At 34.6% G+C, this 12,534-nt stretch overlaps 1 non-coding gene across 1 annotated transcript; it reads left to right on the top strand.

The window, feature by feature from the left end:
• Positions 1–1,744: 1,744 nt before the first annotated feature.
• Positions 1,745–1,852, top strand: LOC148544115 (small nucleolar RNA R71). Its single transcript, XR_015901131.1, has one exon. It is a non-coding gene; the product is annotated as a small nucleolar RNA R71 (small nucleolar RNA).
• Positions 1,853–12,534: the final 10,682 nt, after the last annotated feature.

Below are 12,534 nucleotides of genomic sequence, written 5' to 3'. Positions count from 1 at the left end.
TAAAAAAAACATAAAATAGCAATGGAAAATAAATAGATATAATTAAATAACATTGGGTTTTCTCCCAACAAGGTGCTTCTTTAATGTCAATAGCTTGACAGTGAGCTCTCATGGAGCCTCACAGATGTTCAGAGCAATGTTGGGACCTCCCAACACCAAACTTAGAGTTTGACTGTGGGGGCTTTGGTTGACTCTGCAGTGAGAGAAGCTTTTCATGCTTCCTCTCCATGGTTACAGAAGGAGAACCTTGAGTTTTAAATACAAGGTAATCCTCATTCAGTTGAAGGACCAACTCTCCTCTGTCCACATTAATCACAGCTTTTGCTGTGGCTAGGAAGGGTCTTCCAAGGATGATGGATTCATCCTCATCCTTCCCAATGTCTAGGATTATGAAATCAGCAGGGATGTAAATGCCTTCAACCTTTACTAACACGTCCTCTACTAATCCATAAGCCTGTTTCATGGATTTGTCTGCCATCTCTAATGAGAACTTGGCAGCCTGTACCTCAAAGATTCCTAATTTCTCCATTACAAAGAGTGGCATTAAGTTTATTCCTGACCCCAGGTCACACAGAGCCTTCTCAAAGGTTATGGTGCCTATGTTACAGGGAATTAGGAATTTACCAGGATCCTGTTTTTTTTTAGGCAAAGTGTGCTGAACCCAGATATTTAGTTCATTAATGAGCAATGGAGGCTCATCCTCCCAAGTCTCATTACCAAATAGCTTGGCATTCAGCTTCATGATTGCTCGTAAATACTGGGCAACTTGCCCTTGAACAATGTCTTCAGATTCTTCAGAAGATGAATAGTCATCAGAGCTCATGAATGGTAAAAGGAGGTTCAGTGGAATCTCTATGGTCTCTAGATGAGTCTCAGATTCCTTTGGTTCCTCAAAGGAAAACTCCTTATTGGTCACTGAACGTTCCAGGAGGTCTTCCTCACTAGGATTCACGTCCTCCTCCTCCTCTTTGGGTTCGGCCACACCAAGTAAGGTTATGGCCTTGCACTCTCTTTTTGGATTCTCTTCTGTATTTCTTGGGAGAGTACTAGGAGGAGTTTTAGTGACTCTTTTACTCAGTTGGCCCACTTGTGCCTCCAAATTTCTTATGGAGGACCTTGTTTTATTCATGAAACTTAGAGTGGCCTTAGATAGATCAGAGACTATATTTGCTAAGCTAGATGGATTCTGCTTAGAATTCTCTGTCTGTTGCTGAGTGGATGATGGGAAAGGCTTGCTATTGCTAAACCTGTTTCTTTCACCATTATTAAAGCCTTGTTGAGGCTTTTGTTGATCCTTCCATGAGAAATTTGGATGATTTTTCCATGAGAGATTATAGGTGTTTCCATAGGGTTCACCCATGTAATTTACCTCTACTATTGCAGGGTTCTCAGGATCATAAGCTTCTTCTTCAGAAGATGCCTCTTTAGTACTGTTGGATTCAGCTTGCAATCCATTCAGACTCTGAAAAATCATATTGACTTGCTGAGTCAATATTTTGTTCTGAGCGAATATGGCATTCAGAGTATCAATTTCAAGAACTCCCTTCCTCTGAGGCGTCCCATTACTCACAGGATTCCTTTCAGAAGTGTACATGAACTGGTTATTTGCAACCATGTCAATGAGTTCTTGAGCTTCTGCAGGTGTTTTCTTTAGATGAATGGATCCACCTGCAGAATGGTCCAATGACATCTTTGATAATTCAGACAGACCATCATAGAATATATCCAGAATGGTCCATTCTGAAAGCATGTCAGAAGGATACTTTTTGGTCAGTTGCTTGTATCTCTCCCAAGCTTCATAGAGGGATTCACCTTCTTTCTGTTTGAAGGTTTGAACATCCACTCTAAGCTTGCTAAGCTTTTGAGGAGGGAAGAACTTGGCTAAGAAAGCCGTGACCAGCTTATCCCAAGAGTTCAGGCTATCTTTAGGTTGAGAGTCCAACCATATTCTAGCTCTGTCTCTTACAGCAAACGGGAAAAGCATAAGCCTGTAGACCTCGGGATCAACCCCATTGGTCTTAACAGTATCACAGATCTGCAAGAATTCAGTTAAAAACTGAAAAGGATCTTCTGATGGAAGTCCATGAAACTTGCAATTCTGTTGCATCAGAGAAACTAATTGAGGCTTTAGCTCAAAATTGTTTGCTCCAATGGCAGGGATTGAGATGCTTCTTCCATGTAAGTTGGAATTTGGTGCAGTAAAGTCACCAAGCATCTTTCTTGCACCTCCACCATTGTTATTGGTTTCGGCCATCTCTACTTCTTTTTCGAAAATTTCAGTAAAGTCCTCTTCAGAGTCCTTTCAGGTTCCGGATCAGCTTCAACAAGAATATTCTTATCCTTGCTCCTGCTCATATGAAAAAGAAGGGAACAGAAAATAATAGGGATCCTCTTTGCCACAGTAGAGAGGTTCCTTTATGTGAGTAGAAGAGAAGAGAAAGAATTCGAACACAGAATGAGGGAGAGGGTTTGAATTTTTAAGAAGAAGAGAAGTGTTAGTAGATAAAATAATTAGAAAGAGATGAGGGGGAGAGAATTTCGAAAATTAGAAGAAGAAAAAAAAGAAAAATATTTTTGTTTTTATTTTATTTATTAATTAGTATTCGAAAAAGTTAGAAGAAACAATTAATTAATTAAAAAGATTTTTGAAAAAGAGGGAGGTGATTTTCGAAAATTAGGAGAGAGAAATATAGTTAGGTGGTTTTGAAAAAGATATGATTGAAATAGTAAACTTTTAAAATCAAACAAAAAGTTAAGTGGTTAATTGAAAAAGATTTGAGAATCAAATTTGAAAGAGTGAGAAGTTATGAAAGATTTTGAAAAAGATATGATTGAAATTGAAAAAGATATGATTGAAATTTAATTTGAAAAAGATTTAAAAAGGAAATTAAAAAGATTTGATTTTTGAAAATTAAAGTTGATTACTTGACTAACAAGAAACTAAAAGATAGGATTTTAAAATTTAAAGAATGAACCTTTCTTAATAGGCAAGTAACAACTTGAAATTTTTGAATCAAAATATTAATAGTTAGTATTAATTTCGAAAATATGAGATAAAAATAAGAAAAAGATTTTTGAAAATCATTTTGAAATTTTCGAAAATCATAAAAGAAAAATGAAAAAGATTTGATTTTTGAAAAAGATTTGAAAAAGATATAATTTTTAAAATAAAAATTTGATTTGACTCATAAGAAACAATTAAATTTAAAAACTTTTTGACTAAATTAAACCAAATTTTCGAAAATTTATGAGAGGATAAGGAAAATATATTTTTTTTTATTTTTGAATTTTTAAGAAGAGAGAGAAAAAACAACAAAAAAGACTCAAAACATGAAAATTCAAGATCAAAACACATGATGCATGCAAGAACACTTTAAATGTCAAGATGAAAACCAAGAATACTTTGAATGTCAAGATGAACACCAAGAACTTATTTTTGAAAATTTTTAGAAAAGAAAAACATGCAAGTCACCAAACTTAAAAATTTTTAAACCTTAGACTCTAATAATTCAAAAATTCATATGAAAAACAAGAAAAGACACAAAACATAAAAATACAAAGATCAAACAAAGAAGATCATCAAGAACAACTTGAAGATCATGAAGAACATATGATGAATTTTCGAAAATTAAAAAAAATTATAAAGGCATGCAATTGACACCAAACTTAAGAATTGACATTATACTTAAACAAGAAACATAAAATTTTTGGTTTTTATGATTTTATAAGATTTTTTTGGTTTTTTCAAAAATTATTTTGGGAAAAACAAAAAAGAAGAAAAAATATTTTTTTATTATTTTCGAAAATAAGAAATAAAAAGCTTAAAAATAAAATAAAATTACCTAATCTGAGCAAAAAGATGAACCGTCAGTTGTCCAAACTCGAACAATCCGCGGCAACGGCGCCAAAAACTTGGTGCACGAAATCGTGATCGTTCATTCCTTGGTAACGGTGCTGAAAACTTTATATGCACATTCATAATCTTAGTTCTTTGTCACAACTTCGCACAACTAACCAGCAAGTGCACTGGGTCGTCCAAGTAATAAACCTTATGTGAGTAAGGGTCGATCCCACGGAGATTGTCGGCTTGAAGCAAGCTATGGTCACCTTGTAAATCTCAGTCAGGCAGATTCAATTGGTTATGGAGATTTGATAATTAAAATATAATTAAAATATAATTAAAATATAAAATAAAGATAGAGATACTTATGTAATTCATTGGTGAGAATTTCAGATAAGCGTATAGAGATGCTTAGTTCCTTCTGAATCTCCGCTTTCCTACTGCTTTCATCCAATCCTTCATACTCCTTTCCATGGCAAGCTATATGTTGGGCATCACCGTTGTCAATGGCTACATCCCGTCCTCTCAGTGAAAATGGTCCAAAATGCGCTGTCAGCGCACGGCTAATCATCTGTCGGTTCTCGATCATACTGGAACAGGATTCAGTAATCCTTTTGTGTCTGTCACTACGCCCAGCACTCGCGAGTTTGAAGCTCGTCACAGCCATCCCTTCCCAGATCCTACTCGGAATACCACAGACAAGGTTTAGACTTTCCGGATCTCAAGAATGGCCACCAATAATTCTAGCTTATACCACGAAGACTCTAATATCTCGGACTCGGTCCCCTGTATTAGATATCTAAGAGATACTCATTCTAGCTTGTCTTCATATAGAACGGAAGTGGTTGTCAGGCACGCGTTCATAAATGAGAATGGTGATGAGCGTCACATAATCATCACATTCATCATGTTCTTGGGTGTGAATGAATATCTTAGAATAAGAATAAGCTTGAATTGAATAGAAAAACAATAGTACTTTGCATTAATTCATGAGGAACAGCAGAGCTCCACACCTTAATCTATGGTGTGTAGAGACTCTACCATTGAAAATACATAAGTGATAATGGTGTTCATTGGCTTCGGCCCCAGAGAGGGAACCAGAATGACCAAGCTTCTCAATACAATAATAAAAGGTCCTATTTATATTGAACTAGTAACCTAGGGTTTACAGAAATAAGTAAATGATGCAGAAATCCACTTCCGGGCCCACTTGGTGTGTGCTTGGGCTGAGCATTGAAGCTTCCATGTGTAGAGGTCTTCCTTGGAGTTAAACGCCAGTTTGTAACCTGTTTCTGGCGTTTAACTCTGCTTTGCAACTTGTTTCTGGCGTTTAACGCCAGAATAGGGCAGAGAGCTGGCGTTGAACCCCAGTTTGCGTCATCTAAACTCGGGAAAAGTATGGACTATTATATATTGCTGGAAAGCCCTGGATGTCTACTTTCCAACGCAATTGAGAGCGCGCCATTTAGACTCCTGTAGCTCTAGAAAATCCACTTTGAGTGCAGGGAGGTCAGAATCCAACAGCATCTACAGTTCTTCTTCAGCCTCTGAATCTAATTTTTGCTCAAGTCCTTCAATTTCAGCCAGAATTTACCTGAAGTCACAGAAAAACACACAAACTCATTGTAAAGTCCAAAAATGTGATTTTTATTTAAAAACTAATAAAAATATACTAAAAACTAATCAAATCATTCTAAAAACTATGTAAAAACAATGCCAAAAAGCGTATAAATTATCTGCTTGGTCAAACTTTGTAACACTTGGTGAGGATATAGATCCACTTGTTCCCCCCTTCTATTCTTTGTCTCTTGCTCTGTTCGTTGTTCGAGTTAAAACATCGCTTCCAATGTTGCCGCATAGCACTTGTTCCCCCCACATATTTTATTTGACTGTTGCAGTTTTACATCTCGCATACTTCTCTATCCCTTCGATTGGAATGAAATGTTCCTATATCTCTAGTCGATTCTTATGCTCAGAAGATCCACTAGGTTGAGGAGGTAATGAGGGATGAGCAGGAGGAACAGCAGGATTTGAATGCTCCTCTTTCTCATATATTTTTAATATAGCAACAAACTTAATTGTAAATTAAATAACTAATTAAACAAAACCAATAAATTGAATTTGCTCAATGCTTGTTCATACAAAAGACACATGTGACATCTAGTCTACTTTAATAAAATAAATAAATAAATAAATAAAATGACACAAACTATGAAGTAATAAATACATCATTACATGCTAACACTAACAGGGTTACTTAGACCAAGTTTGGAACTTACTTTTTCTTCAGCAATGCTCTCTTTAGAAATCTGAGAAACGCCTCCAAAAATTGAAAGCCGCAGGAACCAGTTTGTAAGTCAACAATGCAAGGGCATTCTAGAGCTCTCTAAGCTTTCACCTCATCTAGTCTACAACAACATCAATAATAAGCAAATGTAAGAGTACTGGAAAGCAAACAGAAGAAATATCACAATTAAGACTAACAATGAATTGGAATGGAACTATATAGACCATAATTATAAAACAAAGTTTATAAGATCTGACAGAAAGCTTTTCTACAAATTACATACCAACACATTAATTGGGCATTAGTTAGACATACTACAGTGTCTAGTTAATTTGGGTACAATATATTATTAGCTTAGAATATATTATTAGCTAAAGGAGAAAAGAAAAGAGTAGGATTAAAGCAATTTAATCTAAACATGTGGATGTTTGTATCAAGGATCAACTATGCTAAAAGCGAAATCGCTTAGATGAAGACGACTTGTGAATGGCTTCAATGCTTCCTAAACACACCATCTGATATAAGAGCTCTTTGCCTCTTTCATTAAGCTACGTATGGTACACTGTCAACCAAGAATACCTGGAAATATCAATTCACAGAATCGCTTCCCTATAGTAAGGACTACAAATATGCAACAAGTTATTTGTATTAACCCTATCTAGAATCATTGTCCAAAATGATATTGAACTTAGGCTGAGCTTTCCAATTCCAATTGAGTTGATCAAGGAGGAACCTAGATGGACTCGGAGAGTGAGTTTGAAAAGTGATGAAATGGTTTATATGAAAAAACATAAGAAAAATCTGTGGTCTGCATCCTTTGACTAAAATTAACAGATAAACGGGTACAATAATAATAAGAAAACAGATTGAATGTTGCTCCAAAACCAAAAGTGTGTTTCTTTCCCTTCTTAAAAGAAGCACCAATTGCTTGTCTTCAATAACACTTATTTATCCGCATGAACACATAACATGCAGAATACACATTATAGATACATTTTATTTAAGGTCAAAATGTAACAAAACAATGCTGCCATAACAGAAATGAAAAGGAAAAAAGCCTCAAGAGTTGCTAGCCTGAAAATAACATGATAATGCAAATTAAAGCAATACCGTCAAAAGATAGGCAAATGACGAACGGATTTTTGCTAGTAAAGAATTCACAATAAATTCTCGTTGCAAGTATAGTTTCTAAACTAAAAACAATCCTTTCATACAAAATCTTGTTTGTCACTTAAGCAAACCCAATAAAAATAAACCGAAGTATTTAAACCTCGGGTTGTCTCTCAAGGAATTGCAGGGAGGTGTTCTTGTTATTGGTTATGAGTTTTCTAAGAATTTTTAGAGTTGGAGAATAGAAAAATAAATAATTATAAATTAAAACAATGAAAATTAACAAGAGGTTTTATGCAATTAAAATAAAAAGCCTTGGCTAGAAGAAGATTAATTGAAAGTTCTATCCTTGTTGGATTTCTCAGAATTAATAATAATAGATTGTTGTTTCTACTTAGTTAATCCTTACCAAATAAAGGAAAGTCAAGTAGGGAGCCAACTTCTATTCACATGTCCTAATCCTCTCCCTTAGGAAGGATTAGCGTTAGTGGCCAGAGATTCCAATCAAAATTAACTCTTGAATCTTCCAACTCAAGGGTTTCTAAATATTAATCAACTCCAAAGTCAAGTTGGAAGCCTACTCCATTGACATGGATGCCAATTTCGCATGCATGTAAATGGAGCAGAAAGAAAACATGATAATTGAAATTGAATTGAGATAATCAAGCAAATAAAGAAATTAAATAGAAAAAAATACTCTTTGCATTAATAAATTAATAAGGGAAGAGAATAAATTAAAGTAATAGAATAAATAAAAGTATAAGAAAACTAAATTAAAGGAACATTGAACCTGGAATTGGAAAGAAATAAACCTAAAAACTAAGAAAAATCCTAAAACCTAGAGAGAGGAGCCTCTCTCTCTAGAAACTACATCTAAAACCTAAATTGTGAATAATGGAAAGTGTGAATGTTGTATGACTCAATGAATGGATTCCCCCACTCTGTAGCCTCTAATCTGTGTTTTCTGGGTCAAAAATTGGGTTAAAAACAGCCTAAAAATTGCCCCCAGCAATTTCTGATACGTCCAGCACGTCGCTCTGTCATGCGTACGCGTCATCCACGCGTACGCGGGGATTGAACTTTCGCCAGGTCACGCGTTCGCGTCATCCACGCGTGCGCGTCGCCTAACAGAATGGCAACTATGACAAATTACATATCATTTCAAAGTCCCAGATATTAGCTTTCTAACGCAACTGAAACCGCCTTATTTGGACCTCTGTAGCTCAAGTTATGGTCGATTTAGTACAAAGAGGTCAGGCTGGACAGCTTAGCAATTCCTTCAATTTCTTGTATTCCTTCCACTTTTGCATGCTTCCTTTCTATTCTCTAAGCCATTCCTGCCCTATAAATCCTGAAAACACTTAACGCACATATCAAGGCATCGAATGGTAATAAGAGAGGATTAAACATAGCAAAGTTAAGGCCAAAGAAGCATGTTTTCAATCATAGCACAAAATCAGGAAGGAAAATGCAAAACATGTGAATTCTATGAATAAATGTGAGAATAGTGGATGAAATCCACACAATTAAGCACAAGATATACCACGAAATAGTGGTGCATCAAATCTCCCCACACTTAAACATTAGCATATCCTCATGCTAAGCTCAAGAGAAACTATAAGAGTGAAGGCAAAATGGTAGAACTTATGCAATGCAATGCAACTTATGAATGTGAATGCAACTATATGCTAAGATGTTTCTATCTACTTGGTTAAAAGTAAACAAGTTCTCCAAGACAAATATAAATCAGATTCTACTAATTCAAATCATATAGTAAAGACAAGTAAACTTGTAAGAAGATAGCTCATGAAAGCAGGGAACATAGAATCAAGCATTGAACCCTCACTAGTGGTGTATACCACTCTAACTCTCTCAAGTGTCTAGGTTTGATCACTCTACTCTTCTCTAGTCATGCTTTCTAAAACTTTGTTCTTCATCTAACTAATCAACAAATACTTAGTATACCAATGCAAACATCATGAGGTCTTTTCAAGGTTGTAATGGGGCTAAGGTAAGGGTGAGGATATATGTATGGCCAAATGAGCTATAATATGAATATTTGACTAACCTAAGCTCTTACCTAACACACACACACTCTATGTAATTCTAAAATCATGCCTAGCTACCCAAAATCTCCACTTTTGCATTACATACTCAAGCATCAAATTTTCTTTAATTTTATCACATAAGCATTGATCTTTTATTAAACTTAACATTGGGGTAATTTTATCCCCTATTTATTTATTTATATTATATATATATATATATATATATTTTTTTTTTTCTTTCTCTTTTTCTTTTTCTCTTTTTTGTGTGTGCATAATGCAGGTTATGATGTAGAAGTTATGAATGAACAATGATAAAAAGAAAATAACAATAAATTCACAATAAATTTTCATTGCAAGTATAGTTTCTAATCTAACAACAATCCTTTCATACAAAAACTTGTATGTCACTTAAGCAAACCCAATAAAAATAAACCGATGTATTTAAACCTCGGGTCGTCTCTCAAGGAATTGCAGGGAGGTGTTCTTGTTATTGGTTATGAGTTTTCTGAGAATTTTTAGAGTTGGAGAATAGAAAAATAAATAATTATAAATTAAAAAAATGAAAATTAACAAGAGGTTTTATGCAATTAAAATAAAAAGCCTTGGCTAGGAGAAGATTAATTGGAAGTTCTATCCTTATTGGATTTCTCAGAATTAATAGTAATAGGTTGTTGTTTCTACTTAGTTAATCCTTACCTAATAAAGGAAAGTCAAGTAGGGACCCAACTTCTATTCACAAGTCCTAATCCTCTCCCTTGAGAAGAATTAGCATTAGTGGCTAGAGACTCCAATCATAATTAACTCTTGAATCTTTCAACTCAAGGGTCTCCAAATATTAATCAACTCCAAAGCCAAGTTGGAAGCCTACTCCATTGACATGGATGCCAATTTCACATGCATGTAAAGGGAGCAGAAAGAAAACATGATAATTAGAATTGAATTGAGATAATCAAGCAAATAAAGAAATTAAATGGAAAAAATATTCTTTGCATTAATAAATTAATAAGGGAAGAGAATAAATTAAAGTAACAGAATAAATAATAGTATAAGAAAAATAAATTAAAGGAACATTGAACTTGGAATTGGGAAGAAATAAACCTAAAAACTAAGAGAAATCCTAAAACCTAGAGAGAGGAGAGAGCCTCTCTCTCTAGAAACTACATCTAAAACCTAAATTGTGAATAATGGAATGTGTGAATGTTGTATGATTCAATGAATGGATTACCCTACTCTGTAGCCTCTAATATGTATTTTTTGGGCCAAAAACTGGGTAAAAAACAGCCCAGAAATTGCCCTCAGCAATTTCTGATACGTCCAGTACGTCGCTCTGTCACGCGTACGCGTCGTCCACGCATACGCGTGGATTGAACTTTCGCCAGGTCACTCGTTTGCGTGATCCACGCGTGCGCATCGCCTAACAGAATGAAAACTATGAGAAATTAAATATCATTTTGAAGTCTCGGATATTAGCTTTCTAACGCAACTGAAACCGCCTCATTTGGACCTCTGTAGCTTAAGTTATGGTCGATTTAGTACAAAGAGGTCAGGCTGGACAGCTTAGCAATTCCTTCAATTTCTTGTATTCCTTCCACTTTTGCATGCTTCCTTTCCATTCTCTAAGCCATTCCTGTCCTATAAATTCTGAAAACACTTAACGCACATATCAAGGTATCGAATGGTAATAAGAGAGGATTAAACATAGCAAAGTTAAGGCCAAAGAAGCATGTTTTCAATAATAGCACAAAATCAGGAAGGAAAATGCAAAACATGCGAATTCTATGAATAAATGTGAGAATAGTGGATGAAATCCACACAATTAAGCACAAGATATACCACGAAATAGTGGTGCATCAAATCTCCCCACACTTAAACATTAGCATATCCTCATGCTAAGCTCAAGAGAAACTATAATAGAGAAGGCAAAATGGTGGAACTTATGCAATGCAATGCAACTTATGAATGTGAATGCAACTATATGCTAAGATGTTTCTATCTACTTGGTTAAAAGTAAACAAGTTCTCCAAGACAAATATAAATCAGATTCCACTAATTCAAATCATATAGTAAAGACAAGTAAACTTGTAAGAAGATAGCTCATGAAAGCAGGGAACATAGAATCAAGCATTGAACCCTCACTGGTGGTGTATACCACTCTAACTCTCTCAAGTGTCTAGGGTTGATCACCATACTCTTCTCTAGTCATGCTTTCTAAAACTTTGTTCTTCATCTAACTAATCAACAAATACTTAGTATACCAATGCAAACATCATGAGGTCTTTTCAAGGTTGTAATGGGGCTAAGGTAAGGGTGAGGATATATGTATGGCCAAATGAGCTATAATATGAATATTTGACTAACCTAAGCTCTTACCTAACACACACACACACACACACACTCTATGTAATTCTAAAATCATGCCTAACTACCCAGAATCCCCACTTTTGCATCACATACTCATGCATCAAATTTTTTTTAAATTTTATCACATAAGCATTGATCTTTTATTAAACTTAACATTAGGGTAATTTTATCTCCTATTTATTTATTTATATTATATATATATATATATTTTTTTTTTCTTTCTCTTTTTCTTTTTCTCTTTTTTTTTTGTGCATAATGCAGGTTATGATGCAGAAGTTATGAATGAACAATGATAAAAAGAAAATCACAATAAATTCTTGTTACAAGTATAGTTTCTAATCTAACAACAATCCTTTCATAGAAAAACTTGTATGTCACTTAAGCAAATCCAATAAAAATAAACCGAAGTATTTAAACCTCAGGTCGTCTCTCAAGGAACTGCAAGGAGGTGTTCTTGTTATTGGTTATGAGTTTTCTAAGAATTTTTAGAGTTGGAGAATAGAAAAATAAATAATTATAAATTAAAAAAATGAAAATTAACAAGAGGTTTTATGCAATTAAAATAAAAAGCCTTGGCTAGGAGAAGATTAATTGGAAGTTCTATCCTTGTTGGATTTCTCAGAATTAATAGTAATAGGTTGTTGTTTCTACTTAGTTAATCCTTACCTAATAAAGGAAAGTCAAGTAGGGACCCAACTTCTATTCACAAGTCCTAATCCTCTCCCTTGGGAAGGATTAGCATTAGTGGCCAGAGATTCCAATCAAAATTAACTCTTGAATCTTTCAACTCAAGGGTCTCCAAATATTAATCAACTCCAAAGCCAAGTTGGAAGCCTACTCCATTGACATGGATGCCAATTTTGCATGCATGTAAAGGGAGCAGAAAG

This window comes from Arachis ipaensis, chromosome B9 (assembly GCF_059453495.1).
Source record: "Arachis ipaensis isolate K30076 ecotype BB chromosome B9, ASM5945349v1, whole genome shotgun sequence".
Classification (NCBI taxonomy): domain Eukaryota; kingdom Viridiplantae; phylum Streptophyta; class Magnoliopsida; order Fabales; family Fabaceae; genus Arachis; species Arachis ipaensis.
This window is presented reverse-complemented; position numbering and strand designations above follow the sequence as displayed.